At 44.2% G+C, this 24071-nt stretch overlaps 2 non-coding genes across 2 annotated transcripts; one reads left to right on the top strand and one right to left on the bottom strand.

Annotated features, from left to right (window-relative positions):
* Positions 1 to 6342: 6342 nt before the first annotated feature.
* trnas-cga (transfer RNA serine (anticodon CGA)) lies at positions 6343 to 6426 on the bottom strand. Its single transcript has one exon. It is a non-coding gene; the product is annotated as a tRNA-Ser (tRNA).
* An 8859-nt stretch (positions 6427 to 15285) lies between these two features.
* On the top strand, positions 15286 to 15380 carry trnam-cau (transfer RNA methionine (anticodon CAU)). Its single transcript has 2 exons — positions 15286 to 15323; positions 15345 to 15380. It is a non-coding gene; the product is annotated as a tRNA-Met (tRNA).
* The last annotated feature ends 8691 nt before the right edge of the window (positions 15381 to 24071 follow it).

Below are 24071 nucleotides of genomic sequence, written 5' to 3'. Positions count from 1 at the left end.
CCATGCATCCTTATCTTATGCAGCAGCCTCTTGTGCGGCACCTTGTCGAAGGCCTTTTGGAAATCTAGGTACACCACATCCACTGGGTCCCCATTGTCCACCTTGCTCCTAATGTCATCATCGAATTCCAAAAGATTTGTCAAGCATGACCTGCCCTTCATGAACCCATGCTGCGTCTGCCCAATGGGACAATTTCTATCGAAATGCCCTGCTATTTCTTCCTTGATAATAGACTCAAGCATCTTCCCCACTACAGAGGTTAAGCTAACCGGTCTATAATTCCCCATCTTTTGTCTACCTCCCTTTTTAAACAGTGGCATCACATCTGCTGTTTTCCAATCTGCTGGGACTACCCCAGAGTCCAGTGAATTTTGGAAAATTACCGCCAGTGCATCTGCTCTTTCTCCCGCCATCTCTTTTAGTACCCTGGGATGCATTCCATCAGGGCCAGGAGACTTATCATTCCTCAGCTCCATTCGCTTGCGCAACGCTACCTCTTCCGTAATAATGATTGTTTCCAGGTCCTCACCTTCGTTCGTCTCTTTGTCAATTGCTGGCATGTTATTAATGTCCTCCACTGTGAAGACTGATGCAAAATACCTGTTCAATGCCTCGGCCATTTCATCATGTCCCATAACTAAATTCCCCTTCTCATCCTCTAAAGGAACAACGTTTACTTTAGCCACTCTTTTTCGTTTTATATATTTGTAGAAACTTTTGCTATCTGTCTTTATATTCTGTGCTAGTTTTTTCTCATGTTCTATCTTACTTTTCTTTATAGCTATTTTTGTGGCTTTCTGTTGACCTTTAAAGTTTTCCCAATCTTCTAGTTTCATGCTGTTTTTGGCCACTTTGTATGCCTTCTCTTTCAATTTGATAGCCTCCCTTATTTCCTTAGACACCCATGGCAGATTACCCCTTTTCTTCCAGTCCTTCCTTTTCACTGGAAAATTGCTTTGAAAGTCCTCCACTGCTCGTCAACTGTCCTACCATAAAATCTTTGTTTCCAGTCTACTTTAGCCAAGTCCTCCCTCATTCTATTGTAGTCCCCCTTGTTCAAGCGCAGGACCCTGGTATTGGATTTTATCTTCACACTCTCCATCTGTATTCTAAATTCAACCACACTGTGATCACTCCTTCCAAGAGGATCCCTAACTATGAGGTCATTAATTATTCCTGTCTCATTACACAGGACTAGATCTAGGATAGCTTGCTCCCTCTTCGGTTCCCTTACATACTGTTCAAGAAAACTATCACGGATACACTTAATGAACTCCTCCTCAAGGCTACCCTGACTGAGCTGGTTCGACCAATCTACATGTAGATTAAAATCCCCCATGATAATTGCCGTACCATTTTTACAGGCATTTGCACGTGGCTCGGGCAGTAATCTGGAGATTATGACCCTCGAGGACCTGTTCCTTAATTTCGTTCCCAGTGCTTTATAATCCCCAAACAGGTCCTCCATCCTAGCCTTGCCTATGTTGTTAGTCCCAACGTGGACCACAACAACTGGATCCTCCCCCTCCCGCTCCAATATCCTTTCAAGCCGGTCAGAGATGTCCAGCAACCTGGCACCGGGCAGGCAACACACCATGCGGGACTCCTGATCAGGATTGCAAAGGATACTATCTATCCCCCTCATTATAGAATCCCCGATAACTACCACTTGCCTTTTTGCTCGCACCTCTTGAATGGCCTTCTGCACCATGCTCTCTTCAAGAATTTTCTGAAGCAGTGATCGTTTCATCATGAAGTGCCCTCACACTGCACAGTGATAGATAATTGTGATTTTAATCGAATGTAATACCGATTTCTGTTCGTGCTGCTCAGTGACATTGCTTCATATCTGCCAGTCTTCCATGTTGGAACTTGTTAAAATTCATGAAGACTAAAAGAAGTACGCCTGTCGTAACAACTCTAATATAAAAGCAAAATACTGCAGATGCTGGAAATCTGAAATAAAAACAAAACGTGCTGGAAATATTCAGCAAGTCTGGCCGCATGCATGGAGAGCGTCGCAGAGTGAATGTGAAAGGTCAGCGACATTTCACCAGAACGGGCAAAGGTTAGCAATGTAATAGATTTTAAGCAAATAAAGTGAGGTGGTGCAAAAGAGAACAAAAGAACAAAGAGAACAGAAGAACAAATATTATTCCTAATGAGCTTTATTACGTTTTTATTCAGCAAGGAATGCATTTTTTGTGTCAGTTCATACAGCAGCAAGAAAAATTCATTTCCTGACCGTGTTTCATTCCTTGACTGGGAATATAACCATGTCTGCGATGTAGAAAGCATTGAATTCCAACCACAAGACCACCAAGGAATCTACCAGAATTCACTACAAGTTAGCTGCTCCATGCTATATTTGCTATTTCTTCACTTCAGGCCACTTTCATCACAGTTTAGTTTCTCATTAAAACAATCAAATGTTTACCTAAAACACAAAAGCCTTGTTCAGGCAATGACAGCACAGAATGTGTTGACATGTCCACAAAGCTGCAGATGTACAATTTGCAATTTCCAAGATGAACCAACCTCATCAATGTACAAAGCAGCACACTGCCATCAGACATCAATTGAAACAACTGACACACATCAAATTCTGCCAGTTTCATGTTAGATCTCCTTCTTCTATCATTGCTTTTTCTCCAGCTCTCTCTGTTCCTCCAGCTCCCAGGTGAGTTAGATGCCTGATGTGAACACATCGAATTCATGAAACCCAGATTTCCCTGGAAAGCCAGGAATGGGAATGAAAGATGGAGGACATTGGGAAACAATGGGTGTTGCAGATAATGGGATAAATAAGCACTGTGATCTCATCTTCCTGCTTCTTCCAGATACTGAATACTGGAATGTGTAAGAGTTGTTCCCATTAGCAATTATCCCCAGTCACACTCTCCTTCCAATCTTTTACCACTTGCTTATATTTCAAACTCTGCATAATTTCTCACTGGTTTTCAATGTGTATTTGGCTCGAATGGGTTGTAAGATGGTAGAATGACTGTGAAGGCAGCAGCAGTGCTGTTAAGGAACATTCAATTGCAGACCGGTACAGCACAGAAGGAGGCCATTCGGTCCAGCATGATTCGTTGACAGAGCAGTTGTGATTGGTTGATCAGGAATGATATTTGTGCAGCTTGAGCAGCAGGCAGAAATATCTGCCCCATTGCCTGCCACCCATATTTTCCTGGCCTCTTCCTCACTTTCATCAGTTCATCACTCTGTGTTCTAACATGTTCCCCTTTCCATCCCAAGCTCTGTCTCTATAACTGTTAGCGACCAGTTACATCTCTGACTTCTTCAGCTCTGCTGCACAGTCACCGACCTGGACCTTTAATTGTGTTTCGCTCTCTCCACAGATGCTGCAGGTGGCTCAGCTGCACAGCAGGGCAGGAAAAAGAGTGGAAGAGCTATAGTGATAGGGGATTCTATCGTGAGGTGTACAGATAGGCGTTTCTGTGGTGGGAAACGGTCTCCAGGATGGTATGTTGCCTCCCTGGTGCTCTGGTCAAGTATGTCATGGAGCAGCTGCAGGACATTCTGAAGGGGGAGGGTGAACATTCAGAGGTCGTGGTACACACCGACATAGGCAGAAAGAGGGATGAGGTCCTGCAACAGGAATTTAGGGAGCTAGGTAGAAGATTGAAAGCAGGATCTCAAACGGTGTATTCTCTGGATTACTCCTGGTGCCACATGCGAGTGAGTATAGGAATAGGAGGATAGAGCAGATGAATGCGTGGCTGAGGAGATGGTGCAGGAGGGATCACTGGGTCTGTTTCTGGCGTGCAGGTTGCGTGGGTTGCACCTGAACTGGAACGGGACCACAATCTTGCTGAGAGGTTTGGTAGTGCTGTTGGGGGTGCGGGGCTGGGGTGGGGTGGTGGGTGCGGGGGCGGGGTGAGTGGGGTTGCAGGGTGCTAACATAATTTGGCAGGGGGATGGGAAACAAAGTGGAGGTACAGTAGGGGGTGATGCACAGCCAAATATAAAAGAAAAACGGAGTCACTGTGGAATGCAGAGCAAATATTGTCAAGGCACAAGTGAAAAATGCAAGACTGGATTGCATCTATTTTAATGAAAGGAATCTTACCAGTAAGGCAGATGAATTGAGGGTGAAGATTATCACATTGGATTATGATATTATTGATATCACAGAGACATGATTGAGGGAGGGGCAGGACTGGCAACTCAATATTCCAGGGTATAGAATCTACAGGCGAAACAGGGGTACATTAGGGGCCAAAGCGGCAATCTGTGTGTGGAGCTGGAGGTTATAGGTGAGGTTTTAAAAGATTACTTTTCATCTGTGTTCACTATGGAGAAGGACGATGTGGGTGTAGATATCAGGGAGGGAGATTGTGATGTACTTGAACACATTAACATTGAAAGGGAGGAATCATTACCTGTTTTAGCGTGCTTAAAATTTGATAAATCCCCAGGCCCAGGTGCGATGTATCCCAGGCTATGATGTGAGGCAAGGGAGGTGATCAGAGGGGCTTTGACACAAATTTTCAGATCCTATCTGGCCACAGGAGACGTACCAGAGGATTGGAGGACAGCGAATATGGTAACTTTCTTCAAGACGGGTTCCAGGGATAAACCAGGTAATGACAGTCTAACATCAGTGGTTGGGCAACTATTGGAAGAAATTCTGAGGGACAGGATTAATCTCCACTTGGAGAGGCAGGGATTCATTAGGGACAGTTAACATGTCTTTGTCAGGGAGGGATCGTGTCTAACTAACTTGATTGAATTCTTTGAGGTGGTGGCTAGATGTGTAGATGAGGGTAAACCAGTTGATGTAGTCAAATAGACTTTAGTAAGTCTTTTGATAAAGTCCCGCATGGGAGATTGGTTAAGAAGGTAAGGGCCCATGGGATCCAGGGAACTTTGGCAAAGTGGATCAAACATTGACTTAGTGGCAGGAGGCAGAGGGTGGTCGTCATGGGTTGTTTGTGTGAGTGGAAGCCTGTGACCAGTGGTGTAGCGCAGGGATCACTGCTGGGACCCTTGCTGTTTGTAGTGTACATTAATGATTTAGACGTGAATATAGGAGGTATGATCAGTAAATTCGCAGATGACACGAAAATTGGTGGTGTCGTAAATAGTGAGGAGGAAAGCCTTAGATTACAGGACGATATAGAGGGGCTGGTAAGATGGGTGGAGCAGTGGCAAATGGAATTTAATCCTGATAAGTGTGAGGTGATGCATTTTGGAGGACTAACAAGGCAAGGGAATATACAATGGATGGTAGGACCCTAGGAAGTACAGAAGGTCTGGGGGACCTTGGTGTAATTGTCTATAGACCACTGAAAGCAGCAGCACTGGCAGATGAGGTGGTTAGGCAGGCATATGGGATAATTGCCTTTATTAGCCGAGGCACAGAATTTAAGAGCAGGGAGGTTATGATGGAGCTGTATAAAATGCTAGTTAGGCCACAGCTGGAGTACTGTGCACAGTACTCTGGGCAGCACCTTATAGGAGGGATGTGATTGCCCTGGAGAGGGTGCAGAGGCGATTCACAATGATGTTGCCTGACCTGGAGCATTTCAGTTATGAAGAGAGACTGAAATGGCTCCGGTTATTTTCCTTAGAGTAGAGAAGGCTGAGGGGGGACACGATTGAGGTATAGAAAATTAGAGGGGCATTGATAGGTTCGACAGGAAGAAACCTTTTCCTTAGCGGAGGTGTCAATAACCAGGGGGCATAGATTTAAGGTAGGGGGCAGGAAGTTTAGAGTGGATTTGAGGGAAGAAGTTCACTCAGAGGGTGTTTGGAATTTGGACCACACTGCCTGAAGGGTTGGTGGAGGCAGGAACCCTCACAACATTTACCAAGTATTTCGATGAGCACTTGAAACGGCAGAGAATACAAGGCTGCAGGCCAAGTGCTGAAAAATGGGATTAGAATAATTAGGTTCTTTGTGACCGGCACAGACACGATTGGCCGAAGGGCCTGTTTTTCTGCTGTATAACTCTATGACCGCCGAGTTGCGAACCATTTGCTGTTTCTTTTTAATGTCAGTCACGTTTGTGAGAGTTGTCATAAACAGTAAAAAAGACTGATTACTTTCTGACCAGGAATGGAACCCAGAACGCGAGAGTGAATGCATTGAGCCCACACCACTCGAACACCAGTGAAGCTCACCCACGCCTTTCAATATTAGCTGCTTTTCCCATTTCTTCACCTTCAATAGGCTGATTTGTTTGTTTATTTCTCACACATTTTTTGCCTTTTGTTCAGTTGATGACAAATCCACGATCTCTGATTGATACTGAGACATTTGAACATTTCCAACCAGCAAAGTGAGCAGTCAACTCAAGAAAAATGACACAAAGCCGCTGTGAGCAGGGTTTGAACCTGCGCAGGGTAATTCCCCATTGGATTTCGAGTCCAACGCCTTAACCACTCGGCCATCACAGCTCAGCTGCTGCTGGCTATTCTAATTAAATCATTGGTACAATGCATTAGACAATTGCTTAAATGAGACATATTCTGGGGAATCATTGCCTTTGAGCCTTGTGTTGAGTTGCATCTCCCAGTGTATGTTAAAATTCCCATGATGGAATCAGTGTAGTTTACAACACAGAAGGAATCCTCTCGATCCACCGAGCCTGCACCAGCTCATTGAAAGATCAGTCAGTTTAATCCCACAATCCAGCTTTTCCCCATCACCCTGGAAGTCAGTCCTCTTCTCTTCTCGCTATTCTCTGTTTTATGTACCTCAGAAAATTATGTATCCGCGCTGTCACTGGTCCTTTAATTCCATCACTTTAATTTTTCTAACAAGTTGATTATGTGGTATTTCACCAAATGCTTTTTAAAGTCCATCTCCACAACATCACTCACATTACCGCTACCCTCATCAACTTTAGAGATATACAGCTGCACAGCACAGGAATAGGCCCTTCGGCCCATCGTATCTGTGCCAGCTATCAAGCACCCATCTATTCTAATCCCATTTCGAGCACTTGGCCCGCAGCCTTGTATGCTATGGCGTTTCAAGTGCTCATCTAAATATTTATTAAATGTTGTGAGTGTTCCTGCCACTACCACCCCTTCAGATAGTGTGTTCCAGTTTCTTTCTCCATTAATTGGATAGACTCAGTTCAAGGTCCAAATGAACATTGGTGTGAATGGAACGTGTGCAGCCTCGAAACAGCGGTGGTAACTGAGCAATGTTAACGGCTTTAAGACCGTGAAAGTGAATGTTACAGTCTGCTAAGCCACAGTGAACTGAAATGGAAGCAAGTCAGTGTTAATAGTGGAAGGAATAATCTGAGAGAAGGGGCGGGTTTGAATGTTGGAACGTGAAGCACAGGCATGTGTAAGTGAAATGCTGTAAAAGGAGACAGTAGTTTTTTTTCTCCATCAAGAAGAAATTCATTTTCAAGAAGTAAGGATTGGTTATTTGCTGCATTCCATTAGTTGGTGCAGCAGCCGGTTTAAGACATAAAGCAAGCTCTATCTGGATTTGGAGTGGCTGTGACCACAACACAGAGTATTCACCATTATACATTCACAGTCCCACTGAAGCAGCTGCGATAGTCTAACACAATTGTTTGAGAAAGATCTTTTTTAGTGAAGAGGATTTCTCGACAAAAGCTGCCTGATCTGCTGAATCTTTCGAACATGTGATGCTTTTATTTTGGACTTTCCACCTGAGCAGCTTTTCTGCTGATATAAGAAACAGCAAGGGTCCCAGCACCGATCCCTGTGGTGCACCATTGGTCACCAATATAACACAAATTATGACCGCATTGGGAATGGAACCCCAGTTCAATGGAATTATGATCGCTGAAACCCCGACTATCAACAATTTTGGGGGATGCCATTGACCAGAAACAGAACTGAATCAGCCACATACATACTGTGTCTACAACAGCGGGTCCGAGGCTGGGAATTCTGCAGCGATTAACCCAACACCTGACACCCCAAAGCCTGTCTGCCACCTACAAGACACAAGTCAGGAGTGCGATGGAATACTCTCCACTTACTTGAATGATATTGGAGCTGCACTCAGGAAGCTCAACTCCATCCGGGACAAAGCAGCCCACTTGATTGGCAGCCCATCCGCCACCATAAACATTCACTCCCTTTGCCACCAAAGCACAATGGCAGCAGTGTGTATCATCTACAAGATACACTGCAGCAACTCACCACAACTCCTTCAACAGCACTTTGCAATTCGACAGCGCTTTGCAAACGCGTGACCTCTGCCACCTGGAAGGGCAAGGACAGCAGATGAGTGGGAATATCACTATCTGCTAGTTCCCCTCCAAGCCCCACACCATCCTGACTTGGAAATATATCACCGTTCCTTTACTGATATTGGATCAAAATCCTGGAACTCCCTCCCTAACAGCACTGTCCATCCACCGACACCACATGGACTGCAGCGGTTCAAGAAGGCAGCTCACCACCACCTACTCAAGGGAAATTAGGGATGGGCAAGGCAAATCCCCAGGATGTTGATGGTGGAGGATTCAGCAAAGATAATGCCGTTGAACTTCAAGGGGAGATGTTTAGAATTTCTCTTGTTGGGGATGAAATTGTCCAGCAATTGTGAGGTGTGACTGTAACTTGCCGTTTATCAGTCCAAGCTTGACTGTAGTCCAGGCCTTGCTGCATATGCATATGGACTGCTTCAGTGTCTGAGGAGTCGAGAATGGTACCAACCATAGTGCAATCATCAGCGAGCATCCCCACGTCTGACCTTGTGATGGAGGGACGGTCATTGATGAAGCATCTGAAGTTGATTGGATCCAGGACAAGATCTGAGGAACTCCTGCAACTATGTCCAGGAGCTGAGATGATTGACGCCCAACAACACAACCATCTTCCTTTAAAAATGGAAGAATAGAAGATAGGAGCAGGAGTAGGCCATTCGGCCCTTCGAGCCTGGTCCGCCATTCATTCTGATCATGGCTGATCATCCAACTCACTAATCTGTTTCCGCTTTTCCCCGATATCCATCGATCCCTTTGAGCCCAAGAGCTTGAAAACATACAATGTTTTGACCTCAACTGCTTTCTGTGGGAGCGAATTCCACAGGTTCACCACTTTCTGGGTGAAGAAACGTCTCTTCATCTCAGTCCTGAATTTTTTATAATTCATTCATGGGATGTGGGTGACGCTGGCCAGGCCAGCATTTATTGCCCATCCCTAATTGCCCTTGAGAAGGTGGTGGTGAGCTGCCTTCCTGAACTGCTGCAGTTCATTTGGTGTCGGTATACCCACAGTGCTGTGAGGAAGGGAGTTCAAGGATTTTGACCTCGCGACAGTGAAGGAGCAGCGATATAGTTCCAAGTCAGGATGGTGTGTGACTTGGAGGGGAACTTGCAGGTGGTGGTGTTCCCATGTATTTGCTGCCCTTGTCCTTCTAGTTGGTAGACGTCGCGGGTTTGGAAGGTGCTGTCTAAGGAGCCTTGCTGCATTGCTGCAGAGCATCTTGTAGGTGGTACACACTGCTGCCACTGTGCGTCGGTGGTGGAGGGAGTGAATGTTTGTAGATGGGGTGCCAATAAAGTGGGCTGCTTTGTCCTGGATGGTGTCGAGCTTCTTGAGTGTTGTTGGAGCTGCACCCATCCAGGCAAGTGGGGAGTATTCCATCACACTCCTGACTTATGCCTTGTAGATGGTGGGCAGGCTTATGGGAGTCAGAAACTGAGTTACTCGTCTCAGGATTCCTAGCCTCTGACCTGCTCTTGTAGCCATGGTATTTATATGGCTACTCCAGTTCAGTTTCTGGTCAATGGTAACCCCTAGGATGTTGATAGTGGGGGATTCTGCGATGGTAATGCTGTTGAATGTCAAGGGGAGATGGTTAGATTCTCTCTTGTTGGAGATGGACATTGTCTGGCACTTGTGTGGCACGAATGTTACTTGCCACTTATCAGCCCAAGCCTGGATATTATCCAGGTCTTGCTGCGTTTCTACACGGACTGCTTCAGTATCTGAGGAGTCACGAATGGTGCTGAACATTATGCAATCATCCGCCAACATCCCCACTTCTGACCTTATGATTGACGGAAGGCCATTGATAAAGCAGTTGAAGATGGTTGGGTCTAGGACACTACCCTGAGGAACTCCTGCAGTGATGTCCTGGAGCTCAGATGATTGACCTCCAACAACCACAACCATCTTCCTTTGCACCAGGTATGACTCCAGCCAGTGGAGGGCTTCCCCCTGATTTCCGTTGACCTCAGTTTTGCTAGGGCTCCTTGATGCCATACTCGGTCAATTGCTGCCTTGATGTCAAGGGCAGTCACTCTCACCTCACCTCTTGAGTTCAGTTCTTTTGTCCATGTTTGAACCAAGGCTGTAATGAGGTCAGGAGATGAGTGAACCGAAACTGAGAGTCACTGACCAATGGTTTACCCCGTATCCTTAGTCTATGACCACTGGTTCTGGACTCCCCCACCATCGGGAACATCCTTCCTGCATCTACCATGTCAAGGCCTGTTAGAAATTTATAGGTTTCTATGAGATCCCCCTCCCCGCCCCCACACACACACAACCCGCCCCCACCCCACCACCCCACCACCCCACCCCCCACCGCCACCCCTTCAGCTTTCTGAACTCCAGCGAATATAATCCTAACCAATTCAATCTCGCATACGTCAGTCTGGCCATCCCAAAATTCAGTCTGGTACAACTTCGTTGCACTCCCTCGAGAGCAAGAACATCCAACCTCAGATAAGGCGACCAAAACTACACAGTATTCCAGGTGTGGCCTCACCAAGGCCCTGTATAATTGCAGCAAGACATTCCTGCTCCTGTACTCGAATCCTATCGCAATGAAGGCCAACATAACATTTGCCTTTTTTTTTACACCTGTCACACCTGCATGCTTATGTTTAGCGACTGGCGTACGAGAACATGCAGGTCTCGTTGGATATTCTCCTCTCTCAGTTTATAGGCATTCAGATAATAATCTGCCTTCCTGCTTTTGCCACCAAAGTGGATAACATCACATTTATTCACATTATACTTCATCTGCCGTACATTAGTTTGATCAATTTGCTTACCCACTATTTTTTTCATGTTTGTACTTTCAGCTGTTCAATTTTCAGTCCGTTGACACCCTTTCTGTACGAATGCTTTGTCTTTCAACGCACCATTTACATATCTTTGCTCCATGACCTACTGGTCAGCAATTCTGTGACTTTGTCCTATTTCCACCTTCTCCTTGTTATCTCTTGCCGCACCCATACTTTACTTGCTTATTACCTTTTACATTTCCAATATTTGCCAGTTCTGAAGAAGGGTCACTGACCTGAAACGTTAACTTCTCTCTCCACAGATGCTGCCAGACCTGCTGAGTATTTCCAGCATTTTTTGTTTTTATTTCAAATACTCCTGGATGTTCGTTTCCCATCTCTGGTCAGCCTGCAGCCATGTCTCCGTAATCCCAACTATATCATACCCGTTTACATCCATTTGCACAATTAATTCATCCACTTTATTGCTCATACCGACCATTCCCTGGTGTGCAGCAAGGTTAGACTCAAACCAAAGAAGCTGCATCACTCCAAGCAGAAGAGCCACTCACACATCAACACGAGCAGAATTTCTTATCCACAGTTGTTACATAAATTTCTAAATTCAACTTGAAAAAGCCCTTCAAAACACTCCCACAGGGGATGCAGAGACCAAGTGGGCCTACATCAGAGATGCCATCTATGAGTCAGCTATGATCACCTATGGTAAATGTGTGAAGCTGAATGCAGACTGGTTTCAATCTCACTTTGAAGAGCTGGACTCTGTCATAGCCGCTAAGTGCATTGCACTGTTGAACTCCAAGAAAGTCCCCAGCGAGCTAACATCTGTAGCACTTAAAGCAGCCAGAAACGCTGCACTAAGAGCAGCCAGGTGCTGTGCAAATGATGACTGGTAACACCGATGCAGCCATATTCAGCTGGCCTCCGACACCGGAAGAATCAGAGATATGCATGATGGTATTAAGAGAGCTTTTGGGACACCCATCAAGAAGATCGCCCCCCTCAAATCTAAATCAGGGGACACAACTACTGACCAACGCAAGCAATTGAACCTCTGGGTGGAGCACTACCTAGAACTGTACTCCAGGGAAAATGTTGTCACTCAGACCGCCCTCAATGCAGCCCAGTCTCTGCCACTCATGGATGAGCTGGACATACAGCAAAAATAATCAGAACTCAGTGATGCCATTGATTCCCTAGCCAGCGGAAATGCCCCTGGGAAGGACAGCATTACCCCTGAAATAATCAAGCGTGCTAAGCCTGCTATACTCTCAGCACTATACGAACTGCTTTGCCTGTGTTGGGACGAGGGAGCAGTACCACAGGACATGCAGGATGCCAATATCATCACCCTCTATAAGAACAAAGGTGACCGTGGTGAATGCAACAACTACCGTGGTGTCTCCCTGCTCAGTATAGTGGGGATGTCTTCGCTCGAGTCGCTTTAAACAGACTCCAGAAGCTGGCCGTGCATGTCTACCCTGAGGCACAATGTGGCTTTCGAGCAGAGAGATTGATCATTGACATGCTGTTCTCCCTTCATCAGCTACAGGAGAAAGGCCGTGAAAAATAGATGCCCCTCGACGTTGCTTTCATTGATCTCACCAAAGCCTTTGACCTCGTCAGCAGACGTGGTCTCTTCAGACAACTAAAAAAGATCAGATGTCCACCAGAGCTACTAAGTATCATCACCTCATTCCATGACAATATGAAAGGCACAATCCAGTATAGCAGCACCTCATCAGACTCCTTACCTATCCCGAGCGGCGTGAAACAGGAATGTGTTCTCGCACCCACGCTGTTTGGGATCTTCTTCTCCCTGCTGCTCTCACATGCATTCAAGTCTTCAGTAGAAGGAATTTTCCTCCACACAAGATCAGGTGGCAGGTTGTTCAACCTTTCCCGTCTTAGAGTGAAGACCAAAGTACGGAAATTCCTCATCAGGGAACTCCTCTTTGCTGACAGTGCTGCATTAACATCTCACACTGAAGAGTGTCTGCAGAGTCTCATCGACAGGTTTGCGGCTGCCTAAAACAAATTTGGCTGAACAATCAGCCTCAAGAAAATGAACATCATGGGACAGCTCATCAGAAATGCTTCATCCATCAATATCGGCGACCATTCTCCGGAAGTGGTTCAAGAGTTCAGCTACCTAGTCTCAACTATCACCAGTAACCTATCTTTCGATGCAGAAATCAACAAATGCACGGGAAAGGCTTCCACTGCTATGTCCAGACTGGCCAAGAGAGTGTGGGAAAATGGCGCACTGACACAGAACACAAAGGTCCGAGTGTATCAAGCCAGTGTCCTCAGTACCTTGATCTACAGCAACGAGGCCTGGACAATGTATGTCAGCCAAGAGCGATGTTTCAATTCATTCCATCTTCGCTGCCTCTGGAGAATCCTTGGCATCAGGTGGCAAGATCGTATCTCCAACACAGAAGTCCTCGAGGCCGCCAACATCCTCAACTTATGCACCCTATTGAGCCAGCGGTGCTTGAGATGGCTTGGCCATGTGAGCTGCATGGAATATGGCAGGATCCTCAAGGACACATTGTGCAGCGAGCTCATCACTGGTACCAGCCGTCCATGTCTCCCCTTTAAAGATGTCTGCAAACGCGACATGAAGTCCTGTGACATTGATCACAAGTCGTGGGAGTCAGTTGCCAGTGATCGTTAAAGCTGGCGGGCAGCCATAAATGCGGGGCTAAAGCGTGGTGAGTCGAAGAAACTTAGCAGTTGGCAGGAAAAAAGACAGAAATGCAAGGGGAGAGCCAACTGCATAACAGCCCTGACAACCAACTTTATCTGCAGCACATGTGGAAGTGTCTGTCACTCTCGAATTGGCCTTTATAGCCACTCCAGGCGCTGCTCCACAAAGCACTGACCACCTCCAGGCGCTTACCCATTGTCTCTCGAGACAAGGAGGCCAAAGAAGAAGATTATTAATACTCCACACGTTAAGTTGCAAAGCCTAAGGCTTCTCTTTTTGACATTACTTGTCTCCTTCCCACTGTTTTTCACTGTGGCCCTGTTTGATTCAGGCCCTTGATTTCTCTGCCTATCACTTTTCTTATTCCCCTTTGGTTCTTGTCCTTGATCACCCTTCCTCTGACTCCTTGCAAAGTTTCCCATTCCCCTGCCATTTTAGTTTAACCCTCCCCAACCACTCTAGCAAACACTCCCCCTGGGACATACCTTTGTGTTAGGTATGACTTCATCTCGTGGAGCGTTTCCCCTCTCTTTCCCATTGCCTCCAGTTTTGCTCGGGCTCCTTGATACCATACAGGGTCTAATGTTACCTTGATGTCAAAGGCAGACACTGTCATCTCTCCAATACAACTCTATTTTCCATGTTTGGCCAAGGTTGTAATGAAGTCTGGAATTGCGTGCCCCTGGTGGAATCCAAACTGAGCATAGGTCAGCGATGTGTTACTGAGTAAGTGTTTATTGATTGCACTGTCAACGATACCTTCCACAACTTTGCTGATGATTGGGAGTAGACTGATGGGGTAGTTAATGGGTGGATTGGACTTTTCCCGATTTTTGTGGACAGGACATAGCTGGGCAAATTTCGCATTGTCAGGAAGATGTGCGTTTTGCAATTGTACTGAAACAACTTCTCTGAGGACACAGCTGGTTCTAGAGCACAGATCTTCAGTATGACAGTTGGAATTGTGTCAGGGCCCATCGTGTTTTGGAAATTCACTGCCTTCACCCGTCTCTTGATAGCACGTGGATTTAATGGAATTATCTAAAGGCTGGCATCAATGATGATAAGGACCAATCTTCTCTTCAACCCAGGACCGAATCTGCTTCCACCACACTCTCGGTATTGGACATAGCTGTGGCCCCAGCACTGATCCTTGAGGCACTCCACGAGTTGCAGTCTGATATCTTGAAAATTCTCCATTTATCCCTACTCGTTGCTTTCTGTCCGTTAACCTCTAAGTCATCCCTGCATGCTAATATATTACTTCAATTCCATGAGCCTTTATCTAGTATATTAATCTTTGATGGTATCTCACCGAATGCCTTTTGGAAATCCAATTATACTACATTCCTGGTTCCCCTTTGTCTGCCCTTTCAGTTACATACTCAGAATTCTGGAATAAATTTGTCATTCAAGATTTCCATTCGGTAAAAACTTTGTTTGATCAGACAATGATTTTCTAAGTGCTTGTTAATACTTCCTTTATCATAGATTGGAACATTTTCCAGATGACTGATGTTCGGCTAACTTGCCTGCAGCTCCCCATACTATATGCGGTGCGTTGTGGCTTCAGTGGCGCAATCGGTTAGCGTGTGGTACTCATACAGCAGTATAATTAATGAACTATGTCGAGGTTGTGAGTTCAAGCCTCACGTGGAGCACTGAATTTTAGAAACGGGGTGCAATGAGAAACAGCTTGACAGTGCAGAAAAGTTCGTCCGAACTGGCCAGAAGAAGGGATCGAAAACAACGATGAGGTGACATTAAAGCAACAGGAGCCACGTGCGGTGAGAGCCCTGCAAAACTTCATAGTCATTTCCAGCAGAGAAGGAGACAACTCGGTCCATGCCAGCTCTGCACAGAGCAACGCAGTCAGGCTCGATGCCCGTAGCCCTGCAAGCCTGCTTTTCTCAGAATTCCTCCTGAAGGCATTTATCATTTCTGCTTCCACCACCCTTGTGGGCAGTGAGTTCCAGGTCATTATCACTTGAGATACAAAAACAGTGCTTCCTCATATTCACCCACATCCTTTTTTTTCCCACAGAACTGGCAATTTTTGGTCACTACTCCTTGTGCCGTTTCCCTTGTCTAACTTATCCAAGCCTGTCATAATCTGGTACACTTCTATTAAATCTCCCCTCAATCTCTTTTGTTCTAAGGAGAACAAGCCCAGCTCTGCCAACCTAACCTTGTAACTAAAATGCTCCATCCCAGGAACCCATCTGCTAAATCTCCTCTGCACCCTCTCAAGGACGCTCATATCGTTCCTGAAATGTGCTGACAAGAACAGGACAGAGTTGCTGCTAACCAGAGCTTTAAAGAGGTTCACCAAAATTGTACTGACTACTTCTATTTATGAAGCCTAGGATTCCTTATGCTTAACTAACTATTCTCTCAATATATCTTGCCACCTTCAAAGATCGATGCACCTGCACCCCCAGGTCACTCTGTTCCAGCACATTCGTTAGAACTATGCTATTACATCTACATTGCCTCTCCTTAATCCCTCTGTCAAAATGCATCACTTCACACTTGTCAGTATAAAATTCAATCTGCAAACATTCTGTTCGTTCGACTACCCTTTCTATGTCCTGTTGTCGGCTGTTCATATTATGCTCACTGGTTGCTGCGGCTCCAAGTTTGTTGTCGTCAGCAAATTTTGAAATTCTGCTATCTTGGGGAACATCACTATCTACCATTCTCCAGTCTGAAAAACAACCACTTTCATTGACTCGTTGTTTTCAGTCCTTAAGCCAATAACTTCTTCAAATGGACACTGACCCTCCTATTCCACAAGTCACAATTTTGTTAACAAGCCTTTTCTGTGGTACCTTATTAAATATTTTGTTAAAATCCATATAAACAACATTCAACACACTCCCTTCATCAAACTTCTCCTTAACTTCAACAAAAAATTCAATTCAATTAGTCATGCATGATCTGTCTTTTACAAATCCCTTCTGGTTATCCTTAATTAACTTGAACATCTCTACATGTAAATTGATATTTTCCCTGACTATTGTTTCTGAAATCTTACCCACCACTGACGTTAAACCAACTGGCATTTAATTGCTCGGACTGACCTGACACATTTCTTGAATAAGGGTGTCACATTTGCCACTCCCCAATTCTATGCCACCTTCTATCCTGACTCAAACATCCAGAACTTGTGGAAAGACCTTGACCCATCTTGGACTGAGTCTGAGGAGAGGTTTCTCCAACAGAGGCTGATTTTGACCTTGAGCTGCATTTGAAATTTCCATTTCATCAGACATGTCTCTCCAACTCTGCCTTGGATCTGAACTCAAACATTTTCTTGCGCAAGATTCTGGCATGATTTGTGATTGAGTAACTATTGGTGCTCAACTCGGAACCAAATTATCTGATTTATTCGACTCATTTGATTCTTTCCAACTTCCTTCTTTTTTTGTGAACCTCTGAAGGTAAAAAATGAACTATATGTACAAACTTAACTTTTCCACTACCAAACATCTTGAATAAATATGTGCGAGGACCACATCTTCCACAACTCTTCCTGGTCACCACTTCAACCACTTGTGATGATGAATCTTCACTCTCACCTTCTGGTTCAACTTCAGACTTCTTTCTCCCACTCTACCCCTATCATGACTCTCTTTCTGTCTTGATTGTTTTTCTTCTACTGACAGCGCTAAATGTGGCTTCAGCAATGAAAACCTCATTCTGGCCTGTCTATTGAGAAACAGGTCCCTCATTATTTTATACACCTCCATTACATCTCCCCTTAACTTCCTCTGTCCCAAGGAATACAAACTCAGCCTTATCCAATCTTTCCTCATAGCTCATCTGCATGTAAATGACGTTCAGGATGAGTTTCTGAGTTTTTCTCCCTGAGTCTAATGAATCCAATGATTGTCATTGGAATCCTTTCAGACGTGGATCCGATGCTATTTGTTCCCCAGGAAGTGACCATTCTCATTCTGTTACTCTGAGCAGTTTCTTTTTGTCCAAATGCTGCAATGGAACTTCCCACTTTTAAAGTATTATCATTCGCTGTACATTAGGCTGCATCTACAAACTTCTCTCTCACATGTCCAGTGATTCGGACGACAGTTTTCACTTGTAAATCAGGAATTGTGCTATTCACAACAGCGTGCTGGAGAAAGACACAGTTTGAGCGCGGGTGACACTGGTGGAGGAATGGAGAGCTGGGGTTCGCCCTTGAAAGCAGCAGCAAAGTTTAAAACAATCACAGTGAACATGGAGCTCCAACCCATAACCATGGAATTAAGAATTTCATGCTCTATTGACTGAGGTAACTGGGCAACCCATGGCAGCGTTGCCATATCTCTCATTAAAGTGAGATAACTGTTGGTTTCCTCCTGGTGCCTCAGCTTTTTTTGTGTTCCATGGTGTAAAAGGAAATTGATCAGCAAAAGCCCAAGGATTCAATACATTCCACTCAATCATCAATAACATCATTCCCATCTTCCACTTTGTAACTGCACCTCCTTCCAAAGGTTGCAATCCATTTTACTGAGGAATTGTTCTGGGATTTATTGTTTAGCTACGTTGTGTCCTCATTTTGATATGAGATTCTCTTCAATATCCAACACAAAGTGAATTGCAAACCTAACAGAAAAACACGAAAAACACAAATCCCATGGTGCTCACTTTCAGAACAGTCAGCTTTTAAATAACATGAAGACATTTTACATGGGAACGATTTTGAAAGTTGTTACTATTGTTTGTAACTCTTTCATTGTGCTCAGAGTATGGGGAGGTTTGGCCCGGGCTGTCGTGTCCCGTGTCCCACGGATGTGCAGTAACCCTCTGATTGATTTGTTGTTTTCTGTTGACAGTGGGTGATTGGAGAGTGTGGGTTTAGAATATTGCTGCTTGTCCCGGTCTCACTGACTGTGGCGTTGGGAATGAGTGAATAATTGATGTAACTGTTTTCATGTGTGACATACAGCTTAGACTTGCTGTTATTAACCGAGGTATCATGGAATGATCCTTTAATAATCGCTCACAAATTTGAACAGAAATCAGCTGTAATGTTCAACGTTGAGGGAGACTTTCTGCACAGTTCCGAAGAAGGGTCACTGACCCGAAACGTTAACTCTGCTTGTCTTTCCACAGATGCAACCAGACCCGCTGAGTGATTCCAGCATTTCTTGTTTTTGTTTCAGATTTCCAGCATCCACAGTATTTTGCTTTTATTATGGAAAAACTGCACTGAAATCAACCTGGGGAGCATAACCAGAATGTTAAACTGTTATTTTAAATTAGCACGAGGTGATTTTTTTCAAAGTCATCTTTAAATCATCTAAAAATGATTCCAAGCTCATGACATTCTGGCTCTTTCAGCCGTGTTGAAAACATCAAATGCTTTGGCTTTTGACATCTTCAATCTTCAAGAAATCATTCATTTCGAGATACAGCACTGAAACAGACCCTTCAGCCCACCGAGTCTGTGCCAACCAATAACCACCCATTTATACTTACCCTACAGTAATCCCTTATTCTCGACACGAGGAGCAATTTATAATGACCTGCAGGTCTTTGGCGCTGTGGGAAGAAACCGGAGCACGCAGAGGAAATGCACGCAGATACAGGGAGAACTTGCAAACTCCACACAGGCAATACCCATAATTGAAACCGGGTCCCTGGAGCTGTGAGGCTGTAGTGCTAACCACTGTGCCACTGTGCACCTCATGCACACTGTGGAGCAGTGAATACACTTTTTAAATAGCATGTGATTGGCTAAAAAGTTCCTTGCGACGGACTGAGCTGATGCAAGATGCTATATAAATGCAAATTCTTTTTTGTTTTTTTGATGTCAGAGAGCACATCTTCACAGATAACCTGGAATGGGCTGGGGTAGCTGAGTGGGGACAACACTCTGGTGTCATTCCGTGGAAAGTTAGGGACTGTGATCGGAAATCATAAGGAAGGATGAACTGGATGGTGGAGCGGCCTCTCATTTGTACTTAACTCTGTGAAAGGCCTTTCTTCTGACTTCCACATGTGTTTGATACATTAAGGCATTTTTCCAGTTTTAACTGTGCAGCCTGCTCTGCTAAATGCATGGCCGAAGTAGCAAAAATTATAATTCAGGAATGTGAGATTCCAGATATGTGGATAGACTGGAGAAGCTGGGGTTGTTCATCGTCGAGCACAGAAGGAGAGAGGAGAATTGATCGAATGCTTAAATGAAGGGTTTAGATCCAAGAATTAAAGAGGAACTGTTTCTATTGGCTGAAGGATTGAAACCAGAGAGTACAGATTGAGGAAGATTGGCAGAAGAAGAGTCGACATCGAGATCTGCTGAAAGATCACTGACCTGAAACATTAACTCTGTTTCTCACTCCACAGATGCTGGCGAACCTGCTGAGTATTTCCAGCACTTTCTGCTGTTATTTTAGATTTCCAGCAACAACCATATTTTTGCTTTTGTGCTAAGTTTCATCCCAAATTCTGCGAGTTTATTTTTAACTTTCCTGCTGCTTTTATGACCGAACTCCATTTACCAGGCACAATACTTTATTGCATGCAGTTATAGCCGAGTGGTTAAGATGACAAACTTAACAATCTGTTGTGAATTGTGTGTGAGTGCTCGTGTCCTGCTGTCTACCTTTCTGATGATGTCAAAGTTTAGCCAGGTCCCGACAGAAGCAATCATCAATTACAGGTAATAAAATCCTGCACCTTTCAATCCCTCCAGGATTTACTCATTTGCATTTCAAAATGTACCTTTAGAAATGGAACAAAAATCTGCCAAATTGGAGACACTCTTTCTTTCCGGCTGTCTGTCTCTCTTCAGGCCTCCCTCACTCTCGGTGTACATATCTGTGTGTTTCACTCTATGTGTGTCAATGTGGTTCAATTCCCCGAGGAGGTGGCTGGATTTTTACCTTCACAAACTTGATTTATTTTAGTTGTATGGCGTTATTTTAACATGTTGCAGAGGAAAATAGCAGAGTAAAAATAATACAAGATGAGTTTGTCTCTTTCTGCATTTTCTTGAGTGGAGACTTTGTTTAGTTTAGAGATACAGCACTGAAACAGGCCCTTCGGCCCACCAAGTCTGTGCTGACCATCAACCACCCATTTATACTAATCCTACACGACTTCCATATTCCTATCACATCTCTACCTGTCCCTATATTTCCATACCTATACTCGGGGCAATTTATACTGGCCAATTGACCTATCAACCTGCACACCTTTGGCATGCGGGAGAAAACCGGAGCACCCGGAGGAAACCCACACAGACACAGGGAGAACTTGCAAACTCCACACAGGTAGTACCCAGAATTGAAAACAGGAAAATAAATGTTCACTCACAACTTTTACCAGAACGGAGAGGTTAAAGCAAACAGGAAAACCTCGAGAATAGAGAAGGCTGGAAGGTGACCTGATAGAATTTGGGAAGCTTTGTCCCTATTTCATCAGGGATTAGAGGCGAATTTATTCACTCTGCTTCAGGTTTACTTTTACTGAACCGGAATCAAACAAACACTATGATTTTTACAGACCTGGAAATAAAGTTTCCATATTGAGATGTAATTCTTAAGATCATATTTTGGCATCTGCTGAATCAGTATTTTTGTCGAACACTCTGTCTCTCTCTGTCATGAGATTACAGAAGAAACCACACTTCAAAAGTACTTTATTGACTGTAAAGTGCTTTGTGAGATCCTGATGACGTGAAAGGCGCTGTTTAAATGTACATCTTTGTGTCTTTTCTTGCTTTCTGTCCGTCAATCTCAATGAAGTAAAATACGGAATTGTGAATCTGTTCCTTTCAGCATCTACTCCAGACTCTATTGATCTCTCTGTCATTCTCTTTCTCCTTTTCTCTCTTTGTTTCTCTCTCCTCAGTGTCTGCTGGATGAACCCAGGTCTGGTAACAGTGCGATACTTGTCCTGATGCTTCGGTATGGAATGCACAAGTGTACAAGTGTGGGTTGTGGGTTTTTTTTCTTATTAGTTCAGTGGTGAGTATCCCTACTGATCACTTGGGGAATGAGTGTTCAGTTGCTACATGAGGAGGTTGCACATTTTCAAGACATCAAAATGTTTCATGGTGCAGCTTTATCTGAAAATACAACAGGGAATATTAGCAGAGTTAAATAATGCAAGAGGGGATGTTCTCGTTCATAATTTGTCTTGAGCAGAGACCATTCCATCATGAAGTGCCCTCACACTACACAGTGATAGATAATTGTAGTTTTAACTTAATTTAATGCTGATTTCCTTTCGTGCTGCTCAATGACACTGCTTTATAGCTGCATCATATTCAATCCAATGTTTATCAATGTGGAAATTAAGGTTCAATATTTATGTATAATTCTGAAGATTCTGAAGTGCATAAAGTATAGATGGAGCAAAATTCTTACAGTGCATTCAGGAGAATTTTTAGCCAATGCTGAGCAAACCCAACAAGGAAAGGGGCAGTTCTGGACGTAGTGTTAAGGAAAAAACCTGTGTAGGTGGAAGGGGTGTCAGTGGGAGAGCATTTTATTGGCAATGATCATAATTCAGTTAGATTTAGCATAGTTAGAGAAGGATACAGATAAACCAAGAGTTAAAATTTTAAATTGTGAGAAGGTCACTTTTACTAATCGGAGATTTGATTTGTTAAAAGAGGACTGGAAACAGCTACTTGAAGGTAAATCAGTGTCAGAGCAGTGGGAGGCATTCAATGAGGAGCAAAGAGAGTTCAGAACAAATATTCTCCGACAAAGAAAAAAAGGTGAGACTCCCAAATTTAGGCTCCCCAGAGGTCAGAATCCCACAGAGAACAGGCTAACAGTCACAAATATACACTTTTGCCATTACCTTTTGATTCCTGCCACTGAGTCAATTTTGGATCCAACTTGCCAGGTGCCTTAATATCGTATAAGCTTTTAATTTGATGACCATTCTTCCATGTTGGACCTTGTTAAAAGTCTTGCTCAAATCCATGAAGACTAAATGAAGCACGTCAGTCTCATCAACCCTCATTTAAAAGCAAAATACTTCAGATGCTGGAAATCTGAAATAAAAACAAAAGTGCTGGAAATACTCAGCAGGTCTGGCAGCATCTGTGGAGAGAGCAGCAGAGTTAACGTTTCAAGTCAGTGACCTTTCATCAGAAATGGCAAAGGTTAAAAATGTAATAGATTTCAAGACAATTAAGTGGGGTGGGGCAAAAGAGAAAAAAAGAACAAAGAGAACAGAAGAACAAATATTATCCCGAATGAGATTTTTATTCTTTTTATTCAGCAAGTAATGCATTCTTTTTGTGACAGTTCATACAGCAGCAAGAAAGTTTCACCCCCTGACCGGGAATGTAACCAGGTCTGCAGTGGAAAAAGCACAGAATTCTCATCACTGGAGCACCAGTGAATTTGCCAGACTTCACTGCAAGTTAGCTGCTCCACGCTGCTTTTGCTATTTCTTCACTTCAGGCCACTTTCACCACAGATTGGTTTCTCATTAAAACAATCGAACGTTGAGCTCGAAGACAAAAGACTCGTTCAGGCAATGACAGCACCGAATGTGTTAACAAGAGCATAAAGCTGCAGATGTACAAGTTTCAATTTCCAAGATGCACCAACCTCATCAATGCGACTCCTGTAAAATGTGCAAAGCAACATATTGCCATCATACATCAATAGAAACAACTGACACACATCAAATTCTGCCAGTTTCATGTGGGATCTCCTTCTTCTATCATTGCTTTTTCTCCAGATCTCTCTGTTCCTCCAGCTCCCAAATGAATTCACTGCTTCATGTGAACACACCGAATTCAGGAATCCCAGCTTTACCTGGAAAGTAGGGAGTGGGAATGAAAGATGGAGGACATTGAGAAGCGATGGATTTTGCAGATAACAGGATAAATAAGCACTGTGATCTCATCTTCCTGCTTCTTCCAGATACTGAATACTGGAATGTGCAAGAGTTGTTCCCATTAGCAATTATCCCCAGTCACACTCTCCTTCCAATCTTTTACCCGTTGCTTAGATTTCAAACTGTGCATAATTTCTCACTGGCTTTCAATGTGAAGAAAGCGGAGCTGCGAGAAGCTAAGGTTGTTCAGCAGATGTAACTCAGGAAGATGTCTAACAGGCCAATGATAACAGTGAATGTTTTGATGAGCTGAGCTGCAGTGAAGGGTTGGCACCATTTAAAATGTCATTCAGCAGGTCTGCTTCCAAAGCTGGTGATAGAAATGACAAACATACAATTACAGAAAGGTACAGCACAGAAGGAGATCATTCAGTCCAGTGTGATTCTCTGACAGAGCAGTTGTGATTGGTTGATCAGGAATGATATTTGTGCAGTTTGAACAGCAAGCAGTAAAAGCTGGCCCAATGTCTGCC

The sequence above is a fragment of the Heterodontus francisci genome, chromosome 34 (genome assembly GCF_036365525.1).
Source record: "Heterodontus francisci isolate sHetFra1 chromosome 34, sHetFra1.hap1, whole genome shotgun sequence".
Classification (NCBI taxonomy): Eukaryota; Metazoa; Chordata; class Chondrichthyes; order Heterodontiformes; family Heterodontidae; genus Heterodontus; species Heterodontus francisci.
The sequence above is the reverse complement of the archived record's forward strand: the minus strand, read 5'-3'. Positions and strand labels throughout refer to the sequence as shown.